This window comes from Carcharhinus amblyrhynchos, chromosome 13 (genome assembly GCF_965287045.1).
Source record: "Carcharhinus amblyrhynchos chromosome 13, sCarAmb.v2.hapA, whole genome shotgun sequence".
Lineage (NCBI taxonomy): Eukaryota > Metazoa > Chordata > Chondrichthyes > Carcharhiniformes > Carcharhinidae > Carcharhinus > Carcharhinus amblyrhynchos.
This window is the reverse complement of record NC_137336.1, coordinates 50,865,827-50,892,518: the sequence shown is the minus strand read 5'-3', so window position 1 is coordinate 50,892,518 and position 26,692 is coordinate 50,865,827. Positions and strand designations below refer to the sequence as shown.

At 41.5% G+C, this 26,692-nt stretch overlaps 1 long non-coding RNA gene across 1 annotated transcript in view; it reads right to left on the bottom strand.

Moving 5' to 3' along the window:
- Positions 1-1,195: 1,195 nt before the first annotated feature.
- The window catches only part of LOC145351518 (uncharacterized), a 41,989-nt gene continuing 16,492 nt past the window's right edge, over positions 1,196-26,692 (bottom strand). The window contains exons 2-4 of the long non-coding RNA XR_013888416.1: positions 19,798-19,965; positions 7,899-8,058; positions 1,196-1,832 (exon numbers count right to left, since the gene is read on the bottom strand). This is a non-coding gene — a long non-coding RNA (uncharacterized LOC145351518). The remainder of the gene's footprint in view (positions 1,833-7,898; positions 8,059-19,797; positions 19,966-26,692) is intronic.

The following is a 26,692-nucleotide window of genomic DNA, read 5'->3' as shown; positions in this document are numbered from 1 at the left end:
GTAACCTCTATTTAATTTCTCTTGTGCAGTATATTATGATCCTGGACCAGGTATCAAAGTTTTTGCTGAGATCCAGTTAGGCACCAACAACTTTTTGTTTAAAGTGGACAAATTTTGAGATTCAAGACACTTGCTAAGAGAATAAAGCTACAAGATTCCGTGGGTTTCAAACAAACAAAAAAAATTTATTAACGAGGTCAGAAAGATTTTATTTTACAATATCTATTTTATATTCTAAAATTAGAGGTTGATGTGAGGTATTTGTGAATTAACAGACAAACTATGGTCGAACATATCATCTTGCGCAATCACTGGCAGATGTGACCAGGACAGATTCCAATAATGTCTCAATAATCCATCTAGATGTCAGTAATACTACACCCAATCTTGTTGTAACACTGTCTCTCTCTCTCTCGAATGATTCTGGTCTTCACTTTTTAAGATCTCTCCTTGGAATTCTCTCCAAGGGTCACTCTGACTTATATGGTCTCAAGGATGGCGTACCTTGCAGGGTTCCAACCTTTTCTGTCCACTCGGGTTCCTGAGTCTGCACTCCAGTATCAACACACAAGCTCAACTTCAGCTCTTTGGCTGTACCATGCAGAGTCCTACTGCCCCAAAGGGATGCTTTAAACTTGACGGCTGGCAGCACCAGATCCACCAACCTTCAGCTGCCTTCACTGATCTTCAGGTTTTCTCCTGAGTCCTCATCAATTGAAGTCTGCCAGCCTAGTCCCTTTTTCCCCTTGCGGACCCTCTTTCTCTGGTCCTCCTCCTTCTTAGCTTCAGAACCGTTCATAATATTATTGCCATTCCTTCACTGTCGCTGGGTCAAAATCCGTTCCTAACAGTGGTGTACCTACATCACAAGGACTGCAGAGGTTCAAGAAGACAGCTTACCACCACCTTTCAAGAGATGAGCAATGAATGCTGATCTAGACTGCGATGCCCACATCCCATCAATGAGTTTAAAAAAAACCTATCCCTGTACCCTGACTTCCTTGGTTATGCAGGTGCACTATGTTTGTTGGTCCTTCATCTGAAGAACTACAACAACACCAGATTGTACAGCTGTCACCAACACAGACCAAAGGCTGGTTAGGACCTGGACTTTGTGGTCCCTATGCAACAAGAATGGAATTCTGGATCTCGTAACTATTATATTGGAATAAACAGCAATTAGATTTCAAAGTCACATCAATTTTTTGTTTAAGCTGACTCAGGTAGCGGAAGATTTGACCTTTACATCAGTGAATAGAAATTACTGAATGAAACACAAATGACCCCAGCCATATAGAACACAAATCATAATGCCCTTGTTAAAAACATCCTTCTGGCACATTGCGCAATATAGAGCAAACGTTTGAAAGCAATTCAATCAGTTGGGATGTTAAGCAAAATAATGAACTTTTTAGTGGAAATATTAGATTAAATGTTATTAATGTCACCAACATGGAAAGTGTATTAATAATGTAATCAAAGAGGTTGATTCGCAGCCTATAAATCCTTTCAATATGCCCGATGGCAGGCTGTAAGAGTGGGAAAGATTCCTGATCAGCCATACTGCAGAAAGCAACGCCAAATCAATGCACTTTGCCAAACATAATCATGGACCAACTGATGGAAGCTTATGGTCACTAATTCCTCTTAAATTATGGTGCTTGAAGGAGGAGGAATGTCACCAAGTCTTGATGCATGAGCGTAGTGTCTTTTCAAAGGATCACATGATCGGGCTGACCACTCAGGAACCAAGCTGGGGCTTCACTCCAACAGGTCTGTGCTTGTCCCAGCAGTTAAACCCTAGAGTCTGGAAGCATTGAATCTGCATCACCCTGTAAATAGTCATAGTTCATTAACAAACATCTATAGTTTGTTCTTGACTGGTGGAGCCAAGTTACTGCAGTGAATCTTAAATATCTGGCAAGAAAATTTGCTAGATTTGCAAAGGTGAACAGTTAGGAAGGTACATTAAAAAAAGGATCGTTCCAGCCATTAACCTCAGCGAATTGTATAAGGATACATTGGAAGGTGCATGTAGCTGTACAAAGCTGTATTGGAATAAAATCCCTACAGTGCAGAAGGAGGCCGTTCAGCCCATTGCATCAGCACTGACTCTCCGCAGGAGTATCTTACTTAGGTCCACACCCCGACTCTATCCCATAACCATCAGCATTTAATATGATCAATCCAACCAACCTGCACATCTTTGGACTGTGGCAGGACTAGAGGACACAGCCTCAAGATAAGTGGGGGGGGAAGTTTAGGTCAGAGTTGAGGAGCAACTTCTTCACTCAAAGGGTTGTGAATCTTTGGAATTCTCTGCCTGTTGAAGTGGTGGAGGCTAAATATATTTAAGTCATGGGTAAATAGGTTTTTGATAGACAGGGGAATTAAGGGCTATGGAGAGAAAGTGGGAAAGTGGAACTGATCCACTTCAGATCAGCCATGATCTTATTGAATGGCGGGGCAGGCTCGAAGGGCTAGATGGCCTCCTATTTCTTATGTTCTTAAACCAGAGCACCCAGAGGAAACCCACACAAAAAACATGCAGCTCAAGGCTGGAATTGAACCCAAGTCCTTGGCGCTGTGAGGCAGTAATGCTAACCACTGTGCCACTGTGCCATCTGAATAAAGTGACAGTAGCACGGCATTTAACCCAAAATAAAAACAGCTGTTCACTTTTGAAAAAGTTTTCATCACTTTATATTAATTTTGGCATTAGGCTTAATAATATTCTGTTCCCATGTGCTATTAGAAATATCATTTACTCCGAAAGGCTTTAAACCCATGCCTTTACTCCTCTACATTGTACACTAATCATCAGATTATTTTTCAGTTGTAATGCAGGTCCTCAGAGAGTGTTGTCTAAGTGACCTCTCCACATTGTTGTCATGTTTTTATATTTAAATCTGCCACAGGTCCCATGTAGAGCTGTTGGAGAACAATTAGATATCTGGAGAATTCTTCTGTGCATAAGTGTACTCTTTTACCCACCATTTTCTGAGTGTTCCGAATGCTAAAAGGGAGTTGAAGCAAAGCACAAGCAGGATGGTGAAGGAGTTGAATAGAAAACAAGAGACTGCAGTGTCATGGTGAATATCAAGTTGAATGCAATGGCTATATTTGGGATCATTGTACTCTCACTGCGAAAGCAAAAAAATGCAACAAGTGAATGTGTGTTTGGACTGAGAATGCAGAATGCTATAGTGTGCCAATAGAATATGTGGTGAAAAATATGATGGAGGGGAAAGAATTGACTGTAACTCTACATTCTGAACACTCTCCATACTTTCTCTATGTATGGTATGTTTTGTCTGTATAGTGCACAAGAAACAATATTTTTCATTGTTTCCTAATACATGCGACAATAATAAATCAAGGCAGCTAGAAATTACACCCAGAATGTAACAGGGAGCCTGTGAGTCAAATGTTTATCAAGGGCAGGTTAAAATATAAAATACTGCAGATGCTGAAAACCTAGAATAAAAGCATAACATGCTGGAAATACACAGCAACTGTGGGAAGAAACAGAAGCCGGGATTTTCTGGTCCTTCCTGCCAGCAGGAGCTTCTGGTTTTGCCAAGTGCAACGCCCCCCCCACCTCCCCCCCCTGCACCTGTGAATTCCCCAGTGATGTAGCCGGCAAGCAATGTAAATGGCCGTTTACCAGAAGATCCTCCCAGCAGTCACTGGTGAGTGGCCTCCACCACTGAAAATCCTACCCCGGGGTGAGGGGTGAGAAATGGACAATCCCAGCCAGGGTGTTTCAGGTCAATGATGTCTCGGGGCATCGTCAATCTGGAGCTTTGGGTGGAAATCGATGATGCCTGCTGAATTGGCATTCATGGCGGGTGTGGCCATAGAATCGTATCTTATTGGGTTTACGCGAGTGGTCTGTGGATGTCATGGGCTGTCAGGTCCCTGACCAATGAAGGCTGGTGGTGTTGAAGTGAGGCGTTGTTCTTTATTGCAAGGTCCGCCATTTTGCAGCTTCCTTTTACAGAAGGACAGGCGGAGTGTGGAAAGTTTCACTTGGAGGGAGAAAGGCTGATGATACAGTGTGAGGGGCATAGATGGAAAGGAGAGAACTTAATGGCACTGGTTGAAGGGGTATAAAATCCAAGAGGGAGTAATTTAAATACCTGCTGAGGGGTGAAAATCAGAGAGGGAGGGATTTAAATACAGGCTGGGGGGCATACATTTGCAAATTAAATATTGGAAGGGTTAAAATCAGATCCATGAAGATCACCACCGCATCGATCCCACTAATGTTGGTTCCAATGCAGTGGTGGAGCAGCGCTGTGGAAAGTGTCTGCAGGCACCAGAGGCACCATTATCAGAGAGATAGCAGCAGCAAAAAGGCCTGTTCCATCGTGTAATTGGATGGGCCCCTTGTGTCCCTTCACCTATTGGTCAACCACCACATGACCGCATTCAGCGGTCCATTCCAACCCACTCTGGAATCCCACCGACGTCTGGGTCTGCTGGCTGACATTCCCTATTATCTGGAATTAATTATACTGATTATCACTCTATCTGTTCACAAGAATTAAAATCCTCTGGCCTGAAACTTATGAGTGCAGTGTGTTTTACATTTCTGTGTCCCAAGCCCCATTCAACTTCCTAGAATCTGCTCCAGGCTAAAATCTCCTGGTGTCTGCTGAGTTAATTGATTCAAGCCAGGGCAACAGTTGCGATGCCACACTGGTTTCAATACTCCTTTTGGTTAAGGAGATGAAGCAGTACCTCTGGATATTGGCTCTTACTCACTCTCCAGTGACTCATCAGGAAATTGCACGCATGAACATTAGGAAAAAGCAAGACCTGTGTTTATATTGAACGTTTCATGCCCACTGGATGTCTCAAGCACTCTACAGCCAATGAAGTACCATTGAAGTTAGTCACTGCTGTAATGTGGAAAACTCAACAGCTAAGGTGTGTACAGAAGCTCCCGCAAATGGCAGTGTGATAGTGACCAGCTGATTTGTTTCTTTGTGATGTTGTTTGAGAGATAAACAACGGCCAGGATTTTGTAGGTACCACCCTTGTTCTTCTCCAAAGACGGCAGTGTCTGCCTTAACTTTTGTGCTCAAGCTCTGGAGTGGGACTCGAAGTTTAGACAACTTACGGAAGTGCTATCAAAAGAGCTGTGGGTAAACAAGGAAATCATCCCATTTTCTGTGTTGATGAATAGCCTCATGAAGGGAGAATAGACAATAGTAATGCAAATCTTCCAAGAGGCCATAAGAATAGATTGTACTTTAGGCTGCTTTGGGAGGGGGCAAATGCAGATGAAGTTGCTATTTGGTTTGGGCAGTGTAGGAATAGCTCATCGAGCTATGGTAGATGTGACATAGCCCAGATACAATGTGGAGTGACTGAGAATAAGTGGAATAATGTAGTATTTAACAGCACTGTCATTCATCAGATTGACATGGAAAAAATCCTAAACCATCTGATGGGTTTTTCTCCCAGTGAATGTCATCCAGCCTGATATCACATTCTGTCAACCTGACATTGTAGCAGAGATAAGCACTTTGATGCAAGGCTCCAGCACACTGTGTAGCTGCATTCCACGGGCCTCTTTCTAAAGATATAGAACAGAGGAGGAGCCTGTCTTCTGTCCCAGCTGTCTAACCTAGTGTGACTTGAGAATCTCCTGGGAATTGAATGGTTTCTATTTTCATGAGATGGGGCAGTTGGAAGGTATTTTGAAGAAAATAGTTTTGACCCACTTTAGTCTTTCATGCATCTTGATGACTTGTGATTTTTTATTTGCTGTTATAAGATCTGATATTGAATCTGCAGGGAACAGAAGTGTCAGATTTTTCAACATTCAAACCCAGTGGTCAAGTAATAACTGAAATTCATTAGGATTTTTTATTTTCTTCATTACTGATGGCTTTATTTGTAACTACACAGTTCAGTTTGGAAAGTATTTTATGACATTGATATCTGAGTCCAAATGCATTTATGAGTTGTCACAAAGCTATACCCTTTATATTTGAAACAATGTGCTGGAATTTTCTGGCCATTCATGCCACTGGGATTCTCTGATCTCACTGCAGTGAACAGAGGTTTGACTGAGCACCAAGTTCTCTGTTCTCACCTGCAGTAGTGGTGGGTTGCAAATGGATGGAAAATTCTAGCCATGATTTTTCAACTTTCAGCCAACTGGAAATTTTGCAACTTGAACTGAGACAGAGAAAACTGCTTAAAAGTGTAAGGTTACATTCCAAGGTGAAGGTAAGAATTTAAAAAATCACCCTCAGGGGAATGCGAAGAGAGGAATATGTCCTATAATCTGGAACCCATCAAAACTGGTATCTGTCCAAGAAAGAGACATAAAAACTGCAAAGTGCTGAATGTTAAAACAGTGGCTGTCACAGACAAACACATTTGGAGCCTCTTGGAAGTATACAACTGGTGAATTGTTTCAAGGCAAGGCTGCCAAACACTTGAGAGAGATTGCAAGCGACATAGGCAGTGTCAAAAAGTATCTTCAGCAAAGGAAACTGAAAGTTGTTCTCTATCTTTCTGTCTCTTTTGGGATAAGTGTGTCACTCAGTTTGAGAAGTCATTTCTACCAGAAACAAACACACTGCCATTTTTGATAAGATTTCATTTGGAAAAGGCATATCATCATGAAAAAGAAACGTAAACCTTCGTTGTGACCAACCAAGGAGATTTAATAGAGGCAAGCCAGTTCACTGTCTCATCTGGTGGTAGTAAAATAAATCATTATCACAAGTTTATATTTTCCTTAACACACAAAAGTGTTTCATAACTTCAAAATTAAGCTTTAATTTTTGCAACTCTGTTGCTTTGGTTGAAGTATCGTAACACAAAATATGCAATGGACTTAGGTTTTTTTGCGAGAGGACAATGCCACTATAGCTTGTCTTACAGTCCTGCATGATCTGTGGTAATCAGACTCTGGTTGATGAAGTTAACATTAAGACACCGTTGTTTTCTTTGCTGGAGAGAGTTTATTGACAGTTTACAATCAACATTACCCAACTACCCCCCAGTGTCCCAGCTATCCCCTTTTATAGATTTGCTTTGATTTGATTTATTATTGTCACATGTATTAGTATACAGTGAAAACTATTGTTTCTTGCATGCTATACAGACAAAGCGTAAAGTACATAGGGAAGGATGGTGCAGAATGCAATGTTACAGTCTTAGCAAGTGTGTAGAAAAAGATCAACGTAATGCGAGGTAGGTCCATAGAAACTCTGATGGCAGCAGGGAAGAAGCTGTATTTGAGGTGGTTGGTATGTGACCTCAGACTTTTGTATCTTTTTCCTGATGGAAAAAGGTGGAAAAATGTCTAGGACGTGTGGGGTATAGGCACAAATGTCCATCCTCTGCTTAGCAATTGAATGCCCTATTAAATCTTAAGATATTGGCAATGTGCGCCACTGATGCTGCTTCAGCTGCTCTACATAATGAAGGGGACACACTACTGCTTGTGACAACTTCATTTTAATCTGCAACAAGTTTCTCCCTCTGAAGTGACACAGGGCAAGTCATTGCCTCCTTCCCCTCAGGTACGCATATCAGCTCATGAGTTTCCAGATTGGAGAGTGATCACTAATTAAATTCTCACAGTCAGAAATTTAGATCCAGTCTGTCAAGTTAGGAGGTAGTGGTCATCCTTTGATCTGATCTCCCACATTACAATGGGCAGCCTTGACTTGGTCTTATACTATTGGCACTGCTGGAACATGAATGAAATCAACAGAATAAATGCAAACACATCAAGCCTCAAACTTCATCCGCAAAGGCCTTCTGGGGCTAATGATGCAAAAATGATAGCAGAGTTAGGAGGACAAGTTCCATTGAAGACTAAAGGCTACTCTAGTTGAGAAATCAGTAATCGGAGCCCCACCTACCCTTTGGGATCAGAGTCTTCCCCTCCCCTCTGCAGGGACAAGGATCAGACCAAGCTTTTCTCCAGTTGCAGTTTCCTTGCAGTTTGTAGCCAGCTCCAAAGTCCTCTCCACTCATTTGGAAGGCAAGTCTCTCAGTTAAGCTGATTTCCAGGCAGAGATCCTATCAAAGAGAAAATACATGTTATCAGGTGAGGAAGCTCTGACTTTGGGTTTCTCGCCAAAAGCTCCACAGCCTGACTTGAATATCAGTCTGTGTCAACATTGGTACCGTAGAGATTCTCTCATGGAAGTATCAGAGTCCATATGAAAGTTGAGAAGATGTAGGGAGTGTAATCAAGAGTGTAATCAAGAGAGTGTAATTTAAGTAGATATGGGCAAAAGCTGTACAAGTTGGAACATGCAACTTTCAACATAGCAGTCAGCTGATCTTGACAAGATGCCATCCGATGGTCAGAAATTCCCTGGGGAAATAGTACTGGTAAACTTGATGTATAACGTTCATTACTGTGCAACACAGAGGAAATGTTCATTAATCAGCACAAAGCAATTTGCTGGCCCAAAACATGGACAAAATTCCCTGCAGACACGGGTTCTATAACAATTGAATCCCCTCATGAGATTCTCTCATATTTTCCCTTCATCTCTGCTGGCAAAATCCTGAACAGCACTCATGGTAATAGTTGTGGTGAGATGCTGAGATTGTTAATGTGTCATGTGGGAAATCACAGCGGCAAACCGGCATGTAGGAAGTTGCTGCTCCGCCTCAGTCTCACCACATTGCACTCCATTGTAAAAGCCGATACAGGACACAACTAAACTATATTACAAACTAGATTTTCCAACTGAAGCACATTTTCAATGTGTATAATCTTTAAATTTTAAAGCAGATATATCAATTTAGCTATTGGTAAGAACTACTATGAAAAAAGTTCTATGTCAGTCCCTGTGCCCCACCTCTTACACAAAGACAGGAATTGAATCAGACAACACAGAAACCTCTCAACTATTTTGCTTACTCTTGCAATTAGAAAATAAGCTGCAGCTAAAGTCGCCATGACAATTATGTCCAAACATGGGCTGGTGATCATTTAGGCAAAATGCTTCTCTTCATTAAATTTGCAAATGCATTAATTAAATAACTGGTTGATTTTCATACTGGAAAATGGGCACTTTGTCAGGCTGTCAGTGGTTTTATCTGTGTGACAACTAGTAGCTACGTTTTGCCAGCCAGAATATTATTGTGGATGGAAAGCAATTCAAATGTAAGGTATATATTTTTGTAATTATTAAGAGAGGCTGTTACCCACACTCCAACTATTTCCTTTGCCGAAACCTGTCAATCGTATTATTTATAAATGATATTAAATTAGTAACACAAGTATGAGTGAGATATCGATGTTCATACCATTTGTGACAAACATTTCCATTAAGCGTCCTTCATACACTTACAGATGGATTAATGTAACTGATCTTTTGAAAATAAATTGCTGGGGATGATATTAACAACATAAAGATTCAAAATATGCATCACATATTTAGAGCTAAACTAGCTGAATGCCATGATACATATTAATTCCATCTTATTATCATTTTAGTTAAACCAACTTAGGCAAAATGAATTTTTTGGGTGGGGTTAAATTGATCTCTTAACAGGACATTTGGAAGAGATCCTGTAGTGACTATTGAAAAATTAAAACCATATAAAGTAAAGCTTATTTATTAGTCACAACTAAGGCTTACATTAACACTGCTGAAGTTAGCGTGAAATTCCTTTAGTCGCCATAGTCTGGCGCCTGTTTGGGTCAATGCACCTAACCAGCACGTCTTTCAATGATCAGGGTGGCTACATCGCTTTAGCAGCACGGCGGGTCGGGAGACTTAAAGCAGAGGCTGTGTAGTAGGCTTCCTGCTGGCCGCTATGGTCTCCGCGAGTCTCTAGCCACCGGATTTCTGGTGCTGTCAGCTCTGCACCAGAAATCAGCGGGGAGCTGCACAAATTATTTAAATGATGATTTTAATTTCAATAGTGGCCCTGGGACTGAAGTCTCTGGGCTCGGTAATGTCCCTACTCCTTGCCAGATTGTTTCACTCCAGTTGGGCCTGAATCTGCTGGAGTGGGGGGTCATGGAAGCCCTGCAGGAGGTCTAGGATAATGGAGGTGCCCCCTATGCATTGCCATCTTGGCAGTGCCAGTCTGGCTCCCTGGCACTGTCCAGAGGGCAAAGCTGCAATGATCAAGGGGGCACCTTGGTACTGCGCACTTGGCATCAGGCAGAGCCAAGGAGGTTGAGCCAGGGAGCAGGACCAATAGGGGGTGAGGCTGCTAGAGAGAGATTAGTGAAAGTTGAGGGGGGGGGGGGGTGGGGGTCCTGCTGCCACTCTGCACTTGGTGGTGACAGAGGGAGGGAGGCCAGTGATCGGGGCTGGCCATTGGGGTTGGGGGTGCAGATGGGGTTTTTCTGGTGGGGGGGAGATTGAAGCAGGTGGGGGGAGAAAGGATTCATGGGGCCAGTGACCAGGGGGTTGGAGGAGTTGGAGGGGGCAGCGATGGGGAGTCATGGAACTGGTCAGCAATCAGGCTGGCCAGCAATCAGGAGGCTGGTAGTTTGGGGCTACTGCCCATGTACCGATCTCCGCTGTTACAGACTGGCACATGCACAGTGGCCTGCTCAGTGCTATGCTGCCGGCCTCTCCAGCGGGAATAGGCCCCGTCCACTGATTTTCAATGATAATTGAACTAGTGCACTTTGCACAAAGTGTGGGAGATACATTACTCCAGCTTTTATGTGAATTTTTAACTTAGAATTTTTTGGGAGAATTCCACCCCAAGACTGATTCATGCTCAACTCCTAGCATTGAGGATTGTATTGACTAGGTAGGCAACTCACATTACATCAGTAAAATTGATTTATTAGGAGGGTACTGGCAAATTCCAATGACCACACAAGCACAGGAAATCTCAGCTGTTGTGAAGCCGGATGATCTTCTCCAATGCAAAGCCATGCCATTCAGTTTAAACAATGCTCAATGATTAATGAATCATGTTATTTGTCATTTATATGAATGATTTGAATGAGAATATCGAAGGCATGGTTAGTAAGTTTGCAGATGACACCAAGATTGGTGGCATAGCAGATAATGAAGAAAGTTATCTCTGATTGCAACAAGATCTTGATCAATTGGGCCAGTGGGCAGACGAATGGCAGATGGAGTTTAATTAAATAAATGTGAGGTGATACATTTTGTTAGATTGAACCAGGGCAGGACTTACTCAGTTAATGGTAAGGCATTAGGGAGAGTTATAGAACAAAGAGATCTAGGGGTACATGTTCATAGCTCCTTGAAAGTGGAGTCACAGGTGGATAGAGTGGTGAAGAAGGCATTCAGTATGCTTGATTCATCGGTCAGAACATTAAATACAGGGGTTAGGAAGTCTTGTTGAAGTTGTACAAGACATTGGTAAGGCCACACTTGGAATACTGTGTACAGTTTTGGTCACCCTGTTATTGAAAGGATATTATTAAACTAGAAAGAGTGCAGAAAAGATTTAGCAGGATGCTACTGGGATTTGATAGTTTGAGTTATAAGGAGAGGCTGGATAGGCTGGGACTTTTTTCTCTGGAGCGTAGAAGGCTGAGGGGTGATCTTATAGCGGTCTATAAAATAATGAAGGGCATAGATCAGCTAGATAGTCAATATCTTTTCCCAAAGGTAGTGGAGTCTAAAACTAGAGGGTATAGGTTTAAGGTGAGAGGGGAGAGATACAAAAGAATCCAGAGGGGCAATTTTTTCACCCAGAGGGTGGTGAGTATTAGGAACGAGTTGCCAGAGATAGTAGTAGAAGCAGATACAATTTTGTCTTTTAAAAAAAATTTAGACAGTTACATGAGTAAAATGGGTGTAAAGGGATATGGGCCAAATGCGGGCAATTGGGATTAGCTTAGGGGTTTAAAAAAATGTTGGCATGGACAAATTGGGCCAAAGAGCCTCTTTCCATGCTGTAAACCTGACTCTCCGACTCTTTCTGTTGGTAGCTTCAGCAACAGTGTTGTTTGCACTGATGATCTGCTTGCCTATAGTGACACTTGGAAAGACCACCTAAAGCATTTAAGGGCATATTAAAAGCTCTACAAAGCGCTAACCTGGAGACGAATTTAGCCAAAAGCAAGTTTGCTAAAGCCAAGTAACCTAGTTGGGACATGTAGTAGGTCAAGACTGGCTGCTTCCTAGGGCAGCAAAAATACAAGAACTGATGGATTCCCTGTTTCCAAGACCAAGAGAGGGATAATGCTATTCCTGGGAACATGTGGATTTTATTCAAACTTTGTTCCTTATTTCAACATACTAGCTGCACCATTGTGCAATTTATTAAAGATGTCGAGATAGTGTGGTCATAACTGTGTGGTCAGATGGCTTTCAAAAAATTGAAGGCTGTCATAACAAATGAACCAGTGTTGGCAGCTCCAACTTTTAATGGCCCATAATGTGAGCAGTGGAGGAGTAGGAGCTGTCCTACTCCAGAAAGATGATTCAGGTTTTTTTCATTCATTCATGGGACATGGGCGTCACGACTGGCCAGCATTTATTGCCCATCCCTAATTGCCCTTGGAGGGCAGTTGAGAGACCGATTGGCGATTTTTCTGAAATGTTAAATAAACACAGGAATCCTGTTAGCTCTTCAGTGTGTTGAGATTTATGTCAATTATGGACATAGGAAGATATTAATTTACACCCAACGCAATCTACTAAAGTTCTGAGAGAAATTCAAAGCCAGCAACACCAGGCTGTTAAGATTGGTAGATAAGATAGAAGGGAGTTGAAGAGAAATGTTTTCATCTAGAGGGCTGTGGGAGTCTGGAATTGACTGTCTGAGAGGGTGCTAGTGGCAGAAGCTCTCATCACAAATAAAAAGTACTTGAATGGGCACTTGAAATGACATATTCTACAAGGTTACAGACCAAGAGCTGGAAAGTGAGATTAGGCTGGAGAGTTCTTATTTGGCAGACACAGACATGATAGGTTGAATATCTTCTTTCCATATTGTAAATTTATCTGATGCTGTGATTCTGCATTACAGAGATTTTCATGGTATAATTTATATCACATTTGTGGCAATGACTGTAAACCCCTTCACTTTGTTAATAATATTCAACCAAATGCTCGGCTTTTCATAAGTTATCCTTCACATTTAACTGTGCAGAATATTTCTACATGTCAAAAGTTAATTCGTAAATATTTTCTACAACAAATCTTAAGATAAAAATCTATCTGATTAAGAGCCTGGTTTAACCTAACCAGGACTGCTGAACAAATTTCAAAGATGAATGTTTATGTCTCCAATGTGACAGGACTTGTCGCAGGCAATTCAGCGGCTCACCCAAAAGTCCGTTGACTTTAGGTGGGATCAGACATTCCCGGTAAGGGGCGGGAATGGGAAAATCCTACTCTTGGCTGAACAGGAGCTTGCCTCAGACCAGCCCAGAGGTAATGGCCTCCTTTCCCTGATGTTCTACTTCCAGCGAGATTGGAGAATTTGGTGCTCAGACAAAACTCCTGCTGGAATTCTCCAATGCCCTGCCCCCATTGCCAGTGATAAAAGGAGAACTTGGCACTTTTCCAAATCTCCATTCACTGCAGCAGGTCTGGATAATCCCAGCTGGGGGTGAGGTTGGAGAATTTTAGGCAACATTAAATATTTAGCATCTGCATAACTCCTGACACGTAATGAAAAAATATTTCTTATTTAAGTGAGACTAGAAGATAACAATGAAGAAAATGATCTTGTTCATTTTTTCAAAAAGCCAAAAAATTGGCCATGTAGGATATTAACCTCTGAACCCACGTTGAACACTGATTGTTATTATACAGATAATATCAAATTTATTCATAATAATCTCTTTCATTATTTTACATGGTATTGGAGTAAGAAGTCTCACCCTTTTTGTCAGATCCTCCATAGTCTAGCCACTCCCAGAGGAGACGATGATCTAATGGTATTACTGCTAAACTATTAAGCTAGAAACTCAACCAATGTTCTGGGGACCCTGGGTTTGAATTTGAATTCAATAAAAAAAACCTGGAACTGATGACCATGAAACCATTGTTGACTGTTGGAAAACCCATCTGGTTCACTAATGTCCTTGGGGAAGGAAATCTGCCAGCCTTACCTGGTTTGACCTACTCTTGATTGCCCTCTGAAATGGCCCAGCATGCCACTCAGTTCATGGGCAACTAGAGATAGGCAATAAGTGCTGGTCAGCCAATGATGCCCATGTCCCACGAATGAAGAAAACAAAACCCTTCAAGACCTCCGTGCTCTTTCTTTTCTGGCCTGTTGTATATCCCAGATATCCTTCATTTGACCTGGTGGCAATGGTTTCAGCAACACTATAAGTTCTTGAATACCGTTCTGAGACTTCTCCGTCTCTTTACCTTTCTGTTTTCCTTTAAGCTGTTCCTTAAAACCTACTTTACAACCAAGTGTTTGGTCACCCATCCTAACATCTTATTACCTTGCTCAGTGTCAAATCTTGTTTTGATTCTATGACGTTTCCTTACTGCAATAAAGTTGCCATATAAATGCAAGTTGTTGCTTTGTAGACAAGTCTGTTTGACCATCATTCTTTTTAAAGGGGCACAAATGAGCCTATTTCTAATCAATTTGTAGCTCCCCCTTGTCTAGTGAATTCTTCATAATGGCTATCAATGCCTTACAAATCCAAATTCTGTCTAAGCTTTGGGATATCTTTGAGGTTTTATTTGTTTTGATCTCTTAGCCAACCTAGCACTTGTTAGGGTTGACATGCTGCAGTTGTATTCCTACTTGAATACTTGGAGAATTTAACCACTCAGATTACTTCAGAATTCTTACGCTAAACCTTTGTTTTACTCCTGTTTGCACCGTTTATGATTCTCACTTCTTTTCTGGCCTATAAAGTTCTGAAAAAGTTTCCATTATAGTCACAGATGTTTGCAGTTCTACTTTTTCGTGCTTCTCTTTTTTCCTGCATATTGATAGCTGAGTTATGTGGAATAAACGAAGAAAATTGGGAGGAGAGAATATTGTTTATTATTTTCACTCAACCCTGTCTCCAACAGGAGGAAATGAGGGATCTTAGAGTGCATGTCTATGCTGATTTCTGAAGGCAATAAGACAGGTATGGTGGTTAGGAAGGCATAGGGGACCTGCTGCGGGGAGGTTCGGTGGCCCAGTCAAGAGTCCACTGACTTTCTGTGGAACCCAATGATGCCACAACTCGAATGGTTGTTATTTTCGAAATGACATGAAACTTCCTCTATGTGCGGAGTCAAAAATATCATGTGGTGGCCCAGAAATATCACTGACTGTTTTGTTTACATCCTTTGTTGGTGATATTTGTAGGTGGAAATCTCTTCTGGAAGGTGCAGTGTCAAAGCTGTTATTCCACAAGTAGAACTGAAGTTGTGAATTCATATTTAAATGGCATCGGCTACCTCGCAGCATGAGCTGTTCTGAGATGGATACAGAAACAGCCACATTGATTTGCTTTCACTCTTCTTTTTAAACAGGCTGTATTCTTTGACTGACTGTCTGACTACACTTTATTACGAGATCAGACAGATGGCAGGGTTTCAATATAATTCTCAAACTGGAGAGAACTCTAGCAAGTGGTGCGTACAGACAAATCACTAAGGGGGCTGACTTCCGGTGCAGTGGCAATTTAGAGGTGTACCTTGAATCTCTTGGCTATGATCAACAGTTTCTTGAAGTGTATCAGGAGTACAATCTATGTTAAGAAGAAGCCTCATCCTCCAATCTTGCGGCGTGACAAACATGCTTTGTTTGTTCTCAATGTTAATCCAAAGCACAATTTCTACTGTTTAAATTTCAAACTCCCTTTTTTGTCTAGAAATTATTTTGTGCGTTCCCAATTTTTCACTCCTTCACTCCTCACTCTTGTTGGGACTCAGTTCCATTGGCACTAGAAGTCCTCCACAATCTTACCCTCACGGCAGTTTTCAGACCCCTGCCCACACAGTGAGTATTTCTCTTTGCCCTGTTCCTCATTGTCCAAAGGTTACTGGTAATCATGGCAACATCACTATGGCACATTGTAAGGGACAGGCTCCTTGACTGATAGAGGCATTGAATTATACTGTTGGCATTCTTTCACACCACATTCTAGCCACTTGGTCAACTCAAATATCTGACCCATCTGCCCCAGTGAATATCAGTAAAGTTTATGTAGTAGTCACAAGTAAGGCTTACATTAACACTGCATGAAGTTACTGTGAAATCAAAAGACTATTTAGCCATGGCAGGGGTCAGAGGGGAAGCCAATTCTGTTCCTGTTCACTCTACAGCGGATATCGCTTGATAGCAATCAAAGGAGTAGTTCTTACTGATTTTGCCCCCTCTCTGGCCCAGGGCTGGTAGTGCCCTAATTGTTGCATCAACTGATTTCAGCTACTTAAGAATAGGACTGTCTAATATTGGAGATCGATGCTAAGAACACCATCAAAGGATTTGGCCTTGATATTTGTGTTGTTGTGTGAGGCAACATTTTAACAGAATTCAAGCACATTGATGCAAAAGAAATGCATGTTATCTGTCCCTGTTACTAAAGGGATTGTCATGCCCAACAAATAAAACAGTGTCTTCACAACATCCAGAGATTCTGTGTTTACATGGCACGGCATAATTCATTTAGGAGCCTGGCTATTGATTCCCCACCTATATCTCCAGCTAAGGGCTGTTGATTTTCAATGACAGATGCCAGGGAGCTCCAAACTTGCCACTTTTAAAGGAGTTAAATATGGCCATATAATTGTCAATCTAATTTCTATTGATGCATATGGAGAGAGGTCTATGACTTTTAGCTTTCAAAGACACATTGCAAAGCAGGAGTTTGATTTTGTTATATCTACATCATGAGAAAATTGAGGTTTTCTCTCAAGATCACTCGTAATTCAACCTAATCATTTTCAGACTCTCAGCAGTAATTTTCCATGAAAGTATTGTGAAATAACACTGTGTAAGATTTTAAAAAAGTGATTCCATTGTTAAAGTGCTAAGGAAAGAACATTAAATATCTTCCAGCTATAACCATTCCAAAATCTCAATTTCCTGCTTTTGTCTTTCTGAATTAAATACTGAAGGAACCTCCATGGGGAATTATTCTTCCGTAAGCTAACTCTTTTCCTATATTCTGTCACTACCTGGTTTCACATTAAACAAACCCCATACATTGAACTGACACTTAGATGTTGATTAACCAGTGACTCAGCCGATTCTTCTTGCAAGAAAGAAAGAAGTGCTGTTAGCCATTTAAGTTACCAATACCTGTAAATGAATATAATCACAACCAGAAGCATTAAAAGGGTCTTATGTGGGAGTATCTGTGGTATTACATTTGCAATCATCAGGCGAGACATATCAGGTGAAAGGGATAATGTAATTCATTCTTTGTGTTGAAAATCTCCATGAGATGCACATTGTACTGCTTCATTGTTCAGGGCAAAACTATGTTGACAATCTACTTTGACAGATTGAAGTGAAAGAAACATTTTTCTACAGCATAATAAATGTGCTTCCTGCTGGAATAGGGCATCTCATCCTATAAATGTAATACCTGAAATATTTCTTTGAAACGACTAAATAATTTCCCGTGGCATTGCCTGTGGCATTGCTTGCACGCTGAACAATGTATCTTGGCACTGTGCAACCAATTTAAATAGCAGTAATATTCCCCTGGATTTAAGAAGGTGAGTCCGTATGTTTGCCAAAGGTACTGAGGAAAAGGCTGAGAGGCAGACAGCATGGTGTGGCAATCTGAGTCTGAAGTGAGTTATGAAGCATTAGGGGAGCAAGCAAACAGCAGGGCAGGCCAGATCATGGAGGAAACACAGGAACATTAGGAACAGAAGTTGGCCATTCAGCTTCCGCTGCTTCTCTGTTTAGTTAAATCATGGCTGCCTCCTGACTTAACTCCATGGGTGGAATTCTCTCCAAAAAATACTAAGTGTTGAATTCGTGTGGAAACTGGTGTAATTCACACTTTTTTCAGTGGGAGTTCAGAGAATAATCTCCCACGCTGTATAGACAGTAGAGGCCACTAATGTGAATATCATTAAATTTCAGGGGGCCTATCCCCGTTGGAGAGGCTGAAATCAGCATGCTGGGCAGGCCACTGTCAGTGCCGAGATCAGCACATGTGCAGTGGCCCCACACTGTTGGCCTCCCGATTGCTGGCTAGCTTGATCGCTGCAATATCGGGTCTCCGTCTCCCACTTTTTTTGAATCTTGAGCAGGTTAGCTGTCAATCTTCGATACTCAAGGGAACTTAAGCCAAGTTTATACAACCTGCCTTCATAATGTAACTTCCATAGGCCCTAAGAGAGCAGACATGAGATAAGGCAGGATGTGATAGATGGGGTGAGGCAGCAATCATCACACCTAATGTTCATGAAACTGTTACCTTATAATATTCATTTTCATTTTACGTGATTATCATCTTAACTATAGACTGAAGTTGACTGAGAGCTCTTGTGTCTATTTTCTGTTTCTGATTGTGCTAAATGATTAACTAGATTTTCCCATCCAGATAATTAATATTCTAACCGGACCAACCTGGAAAAAATGCAACTTAGCAATATAATACTATTACATAGGCCGCATCTGCTCAACCTCTCGTCATAAGACAAACTTTCTCTTATGTTTGAAAAAAACCCTGACCTGCAAGCTAATAATCATCAAGGCCCATTGAAGTTTTCAAAACCTAGAAAACACTTCATTTGTGTAAACAAACATTACGAAATTGATTGTGAGTTCAGAGAGCCTGGGGTGTCAATCAAGTAATATTTCTTCCAGGGTGCAAGCATTTCCATATAATAATACATGTCACATTCACATATTATAATAACTGTTTGCTCTCTCTGTCCATCCCTCTCCCTTACCCCGGAACCCTGGAGGCCCAAAAGCAAAAGGTCCAAACTGGCATTTCCATTTTAAGGGGCGCCACTCCACATCAAGTATGGCTGACCGGGAGTGTGCCTGCTCTTACCACCAGCCATTGGTGTGCTGGAAGGATTTGCAAGTTTACACTCAGCCTGTTTCAACTGCATTATGGACCTCACCTTCCTGGGGTAGGACTTGACCCCAGAACGTTCCTCTGACACAGGGATGCTACCCATTCCACCACAAGACCTAGGGGAAGTGAAGGAATATTGTGAGTCATGAAAATGCAGATGTGAGACCTGTACAAGATACCTCAACAATTCTGTGAAGTTCATTATTTATTTCTACATTATAGTCATGTTCTCCTTCATGGCATTGAGCCTCTCAATGGCCATTTTCTCCTAATAATGGAGTTATTGTCTGGAGGGCTTTATGCTCCATAGCAAACAGATTATCTTTCCTCCTGTCTACCATTTGGACCAAGGCCATCAAAAGTGCATTCTAGAACTTGGAGCCTTGCATGACCCTGTGAGCCATGGTTTCAATTGTAAAGTTTTCTTGCTGTCTAGAGCCTTAGTGCACCTTCCCTTTAAGAGATGCTGACTGCCTTAAAGTGTCTTCAGGGATGGTCGATTTCTTACACCCACAAACTGGAATGCAGCCAATGAAAGAGTACAGATCGTGTTGCTTGCACATCTGAATCATGGTTTAGAAACTGCCAGTACCCATTTCACATTGCCTGTGACCACACAAACAGGTGTGTTCAGCCTCACCTCCCCTATCCCCCACCCGTGCCTGCATACCCCTCTGCAGGCACAATCAAATTTTTCAGGTATTAATTCCACAACTTAATACCTTGTATATACTGGCTTTTTAAGGCATTTGAGGTTAAGTGGAGTAATGAGCATTAACTTAGGTCCGAGGCAGGTAAAAATCAACATATGTCACTGTGAATATACTGACCAGGATTTTCCAGCCTCACCCGCAGCCAGGATTCTCTGATCTCACTGCAGTGAATGGAGATTTGGCTGAGTGCCAAATCCTTTCTTCTCACTGGCGATAGTAGAGGGTCTGCAAGACCGGAGAACTCCAGCCACTGTCGCAGATAATGGCTGTGGATCATGTCCATAACTGGAATCAAAAGCACACAAGATAGTTATTGCACAAGACTGCATTGAAACAGAGGTATTTTGCTGTCACATCACCCTCTGTGTTTAAATCTTGTTTTGACCACAACAAAATAGATTTTGTTCTGTTGTTTTGGCCTTTAATGATGCCAACTGTGAGAGATGTAGGATCTCTGTAGACATAGACAATGTGAGACACCCTTCTACTGGCGCCAAGTTAGATCCCATTGAATTTAAAAGGGAAAAGGCTGATTAGTTGTTTTGCAATTGATTGTTATCGGCTGAGGGAAACTGTGTATGATCTGAACAGACGGCAGGAGATTTCCCTATGCACATCACAGGAGAAGCTCAATGCTCCCAATAGGTCAGCACTTGGCAGAGGCTGTGGAAATGACAGTGTGGTTTTATTACCGTGGATTGACTAAACAAAGCACCAAAGAAATAATTTCCAGGAAGATACTACGATTGCACCAAACTCTTCGGCCAGAATTAAACAAACGTGTGTGCAGGTGCGCATGAAATGGGGTATGATGACATTAGGAGGGTGCCAATAACATCAAACGCTATTCTGCTGTCTTATAATATTTTGGTCGGCAGAGCCACTCGAAAATTGGAAGTGGACCCGCTAACAGTTAAAAGGCCGATTAAGCTCATTAAACGCAAAACTGTCCATGATTCTGAGTGCTTTTATGTTGGATGCATTGGCCAACAGACCAGACAGCCTTGACATTTTTTATTTATTTTATATTCAGAGTGGGATAAAAGGCCCAGAAGATGTTGCTGAGGTGAGTAATGAGTTTTGCTGCGTGTTTGTAAATATTTCACAGAATCCCTGCAGCGCAGAAGGAGATCATTCAGACCATCGAGTCTACACCGACCACAATCCCACCTAGGCCCTATCGCCATAACCCCATATATTTACCCTGCTAGTCCATGTAACCTGCACATCTTTGGACTGTGGGAGGGAACTGGAGCACCCAAAGGAAACCCGTGCAAATAGGGAGAGAATGTGCAAGCTCCACACAGTCACCCAAGGCTGGAATTGAACCCAGGTACTTGGCGCTGTGAGGCAGCAGTGCTAACCACTGTGCCACCATGCCAATCAGAATAGTTGGTTTCAAGATCACTTTTGACATTTTTTTTGTTGTTTTGGCTAATTCTTGGATTGCTAAATATTTGCAGAAGCTTTGTGAAGAAGGGTCCCTTCAGTGTGGAAACATATGCAACCAAACCTGGGGATTGTTACTCTTCTGAAGGGCCAGCCTATGAAGAGAAGGCAAGGGCTAGAAGGGAAAGGAGGCTAGTTGCCCACAGGCACCATCACAGAGTCTGTCCTCCGGACTGAGAGGCACAGTCAGAAGTGGTGGAGGGCTTTACAAGGGAGAAGGGTCTGGAGTAGGTGCCATTACCCAGTCGTTAGAGTGCACAAGCAGCGATCATGCTACATCAACATGTCTTAAGTTCAATGTTGAGGAAGACTTCACCTTTCCAGGGACTCTGTCACCTCTATCTTCAGTCCTGAAATCGCCTCTAACTGGGCGGAATAGCAAACTTTTCTAATGACACGAAAATAGGTGGGAAAGCAGGCTATAATGAGAAGATAAAAAGTTTACAAATGGATATTGACAGGCTAGGGGAATGGGCCAGAATCTGGCAGATGGAATTTAATGTGGAATAATGCAAGGTTATCCATTTTGGCCAGAAAAATAAAAGGGCAAATTACTACTTAAATGAGGAACTGATTCAAAAGGCATCTGTGCAAAGGGATCTGGGTCTCCTTGTGCATGGGTCTCAGAAAGTGGGTATACAGGTGCAGAATGTTATAAGAAAGGCAAATGGAATCCTGGCATTTATTGCAAAGGGTCTAGAATACAAAAATGTTGTTACAATTGTATAAGGCATTGGTGAGACCACAATTGGAGTAATGTTTTCAGTTTTGTTTACCTTCTTTGAGGAAGGATGTGGTGGCACTGGACGTGGTTCAGAACAGGTTCACTAGATTGATTCCAGGTTTGAAGGGGCTGTTGTATGAGGAATGGTTAAGCTTGGGCTTGTACTCGCTGGAGTACAGAAGAATGAGGGGGGATTTCATTGAGGTATATAAAATACTTAACGGGATTGATAAAGAAAATGTTAACCAAATATTCCCCCTTCTAGAACAGTCCAGGAAAAGAGGTCATAGTTGTGGAATTAGGGGGGGGAGGTAAGATAAGAGATAAGGAGCAGCTACTTCTCACAGAGGGTTGTGAATCCAAGGAATTCATTGCCCTGGAGTGCTATGGATGTAGAGTCAATCAATGGATTCAAGAAAGAGATAGATAAATATTTGATCAAAAGTGGGACAAAACACTATGGGAAAAAGGCAGGGAAGTGGAGTTAGGATGAGATGGAGATCTGACATGATTATACAGAATGGCAGAGCATGCTCAAAGGGCTGAATTGCCTACTCTCACTCTAATTCCTATGTTCCTAATTTCCGAAGTGGCTAGCCGATGCCAGTGTCTCTGAAGGTGACAGTGATCCTGAAGTTTATGCCTCGGTGTCCTTACAGGGATCAGTGGAAAGTCTCTGTGGAATCTTGCAATTGACTGTCCAGAGCTGCATTAAGTGGTTACAGATAAACTATTCCAAAGGGTCAACATCTTCATTCACTTCAGGACATGAGAGGCTAGCCAGGCTGCTGCAATTGCGAGTTATCCTAAATTCAGGGAGCTATTGACTGAATGCATGTGCCCATAAAGGCACCAGTGAGACAGCAGGGTTCCTTTGATAATAGAAAAGGTTTCCACTTTCTCAAAGTCCAGATTGTGTTTGATCACAAGAGTCAAATACTGTAGATTTGTGCCATGTACCCAGGAAGTTGCCATGATCCCTACATCCTGCGTCATTTTCAGGTGCTGTTTATTGCACAGTGCACTTGGATGATTGGTTCCTGGGGGACAAAGGATATCACTGAAAAGGTGGCTGATGACGCCACTGAGATGCCCAACGTCTGCAGCCAAGGAGAGCCACAACCACAGTCATACCTCCACAAGATTGATAATTCAGATGAACATAAGCCTGCTCAAGGTGAGGTTTTGCTGCTGGGGGTAAATCACAACAATATCCTACAGAAGACGTTCCCCTTACTGGAGTAGTCTGCTGCACCCTTCACAATCAAGGTTAGGGACAGGGGGCACTGGAGGATGAGGACAAGGATGCGGTTCCACAGGGCTTGGAGAACGATTCCTATCTTGGGGAAGAACTTGAGTAGCCTCAGGGTGAGGAGCAAGATCTCAAATTGAGGATGCTTAAGGGAGGCAGGGAGACCAAGAAGGCCTTGATTGAGATGACTTGCAATTCAGATTCCAAAGGGAGTTAAGGTGATGATAAAAGGTTGACTGATTTACTGATTGGTGCTGAAGAGGCATTCCTGTCACCCTTCACTCATGTTCCTACCTATGAAATAAGCTTTGGAGCCCTCGGGGGATAAGATGCCCATAAACAGATGGATCTGTCAGGGCCATGACTTCTCTTCCTAGCCCTGATTATCAGTGGTGTCTGAAATGCACAGAGCAGAACAGCAATAACTGTGCCCTTTACAGCTGCCCACAAGTCAGTGCAAATGTTGCACCTGTGCAACAGAAAAAGGGAACAGGGGCTTCTCATATTATCAATCCAGGCTTTTAATAATAGCCTTGGCTTTACATCTTTCATTAGAACACAACCTGCTATTATTTAGAAGGCTGAAGAGATAATACACATCCCTATAACTGGAGTATTTAATCAAAAGCAGCAGAACAAAGTGAGGTATGTAATACAATTTCACCGGTGCTGACGAGGCCTACTTCCTGTTCATCAATCAAAGCACATCTTTGATGTGCAGGGAAATCATAACTCACTTAGAGATGCTCCTGCAACTGAAACTTTGAGTAATCTGCTGCAGACTTGTAATAAGGTAAGCTATTTGCCTTTCAAGAAAACCTATATTGAAATCTTTCCACAGGTCGTTAAGACATTTACAATGTGTAAAAGGAGCACTCTTTTTGCAAAATGCAACTACAGAAGTGCTTATCTTCAGTAAGTTTCTGTGTGGCCTGACGAGTGCATTACTGTTATTGAACATCTCACTATAGTAGTAGTTTTAGACTAAAAGTAGCTGTACAATAACTGCACTGAAATTGTGTTTTGCTTTTCTGGTGTGATATCCCATTGCCAGTAATCTTTCAGACTATTTTTAATTTGCAGTCTTTTTTTCTTCACCGGTCTTCTTTTCCTCACTATCCTTAGGTTTGCATTTCCTCCGTATCACGTGCCATTCTCTCTATGAAAATAGTTGGGCAACTTTCTCTCAGGCATTTTCTTTAGCTCCTTGCAAACAAGCCACTAAATGGAGTGGCCCGATGGTCTGGTCACGTTTGCTGTGGAAAAGGCAAGTTATGCTTCTATCTAAGGGCAAACCAGATCTGACAAGCACTGTGTATGAAGGCTTGGACATGGGCCTGCATTCTGCCATTCAATGATTTACATCAATGCAGACAGCTAATACTTTAAAATTGTTAGAAATGATTTCAATCCCTCCCTTCTGTTTTAATATTGGCAGTGCTAAATAACATATCTGTACAATGTACACATCTAACCAATAAAACATGCTCATTACTTCCTCCTAAGGTAGTTAAAACTAACCAAAAGTATGTGTCACTTAAACTTTTGTTAGAGGGCAGTTAGTTCCAAATCATTTTCTTTATTACCTCTGAACACACAAACAATCTGAATCGGAGCTCTGAGTGACAGAATGGGGATCTGTTAAACAGAAGGGAAGACAGATGTTGTGCCAATAGATGCCCACAAGCTAAGCATGGAGCAGCTAAGCTGCATGCACACACGCTCCCCCATTAGGACCATTATATCTTTCTCAGGATGGGTCTGGGAATTGCCTCATGTGGTCATAAAATCTGTCAAAAATACACGACTACTGCAAATACAATAATCACATGCCAATTTTTGCATTTGAGCTAAATCGAAATAGAATACATTAAAACTGACAGGATTGGAATCAAGGTTTCATTTCTCTTTTAAGGCATCCCTGGTTTAATACCCTTTTAATGCTGTCCTTTTGAAATCATAATTAAAATTGCACATCAAGAAGATGATCTCAATCTCTCTTTTAAAGTCCCATGTATTTCTGTAGTAATTGGGGCTTTCATGATATCAAATATTCTGTTCAGAGAAGCATTTTGTTTTTCAGATGCCTTGATGTGAATCAAGGCTAAAACGGGTAGGAGAAAATGTGATTGTAGGCTCAGCTGAAAAAGTTTGTCAAATAAGCCTGCTGAAGCCAAAAAAAAATTAACCAAATTGTGCTTTTAACTTCACTGTTGCAAAGTAGTCTATTCATGACTTTGGCTGAGGTCTTTGGCAATATACTTCAGGAGATCTAGGTGAAGACATTAGAGATGCTAGAGGAGTTTTTCTCAACAAAAGGGAAATTTACTGCAGCATAAACTGTTTCCATGTATCGACGACAACACATTTTAATTTGGAATCATGGGGACTGTTGCATGGTGCTCACTTCATTTAATTGAAAAGATCAAACCATGTCTGATCAAAGATAAAATTAGTCTGTTCCCTTGAATAAATTTGCAATATCGATCCTTTGATCTGAAAGCACAGGTTGATTGCATTGTGAAACTTTGCACGTTTAATGCACGGAGATCGTCTTTCTATCTGTCACGAGACAGCCTAAATATTTACCAATACATTCGTGATTGTTGATTCATTAAATGTGTGAAATATTGTTGAATTTTTCTGGCCCCTCTACATCAAAGAAATTTCAAAATTGTCCTTTTTATAAGACAATTAATATATATATAATTGCCTTAATACCTAAGGGGTTAAAAATAGAGAACTGGAAAAGTACGAGGCCCTCTATAACTGACTGCATGAACCAAATAGGGAATCTGAGTCAATAACTTTTGAAAATGAATGAGCTTGCGAGGCTGAGAATATTTGCCGTGCCATTTTAACGTTTTTGAGACTAATCAAAAGTTAGTTTGACAGAAATAAATTGATCCAATGCAGATTTTTTTCATTCTATGTATGCCTGTAAAGATTGCATGCCTGGCAATTATTATTATGCTTCATATTTGCATTTTTAAAATAAATACAGTTAATAATTCTGTGCTGGCGTCAAGCAGCAGTGGTGAGACTTGATAGCAGCCAGATGGCTTCCCACCAAAAGAGGAGTGCACCAGGAATGTGTTATATCTTTAAAACTGTTCAATCTCTACACTGAAGCTAGTTTCAGAGACATAGAAGATCTACCGCATTGCAAGATGAGAGTGTGGAGCATCAACAAGTTGAGATACACAGTTGACACTGCATTGATTGCAGAATCAGAAGAGCTACTACAGGAAGTTATAAATAAAGTGAAAACAAGAAGTGAGGAACATGGATTAGGAACGAACACGAAGAAGATCAAGACAATGGTGATAAGAAGAGATGTAACACTGGAATGAAAATTGAAGTAAATGGACAAATGCTGGAATAAGTGAAAAGATTCAAATAATTTGGACAGATTATGACAAACATTAGGTGTGATTATGAGATCTGAAGCAAATATTGAGATAGCCAAGACCAGTTTTATCAAAGAGACTGAGCCTGAATCTTAGGGAAAGAATCCTGAGGTGCTTCATTTTGTCAGCCACGTTAAATATCTTTGAGACATGGACAACAAACAAAGAGACAATTGA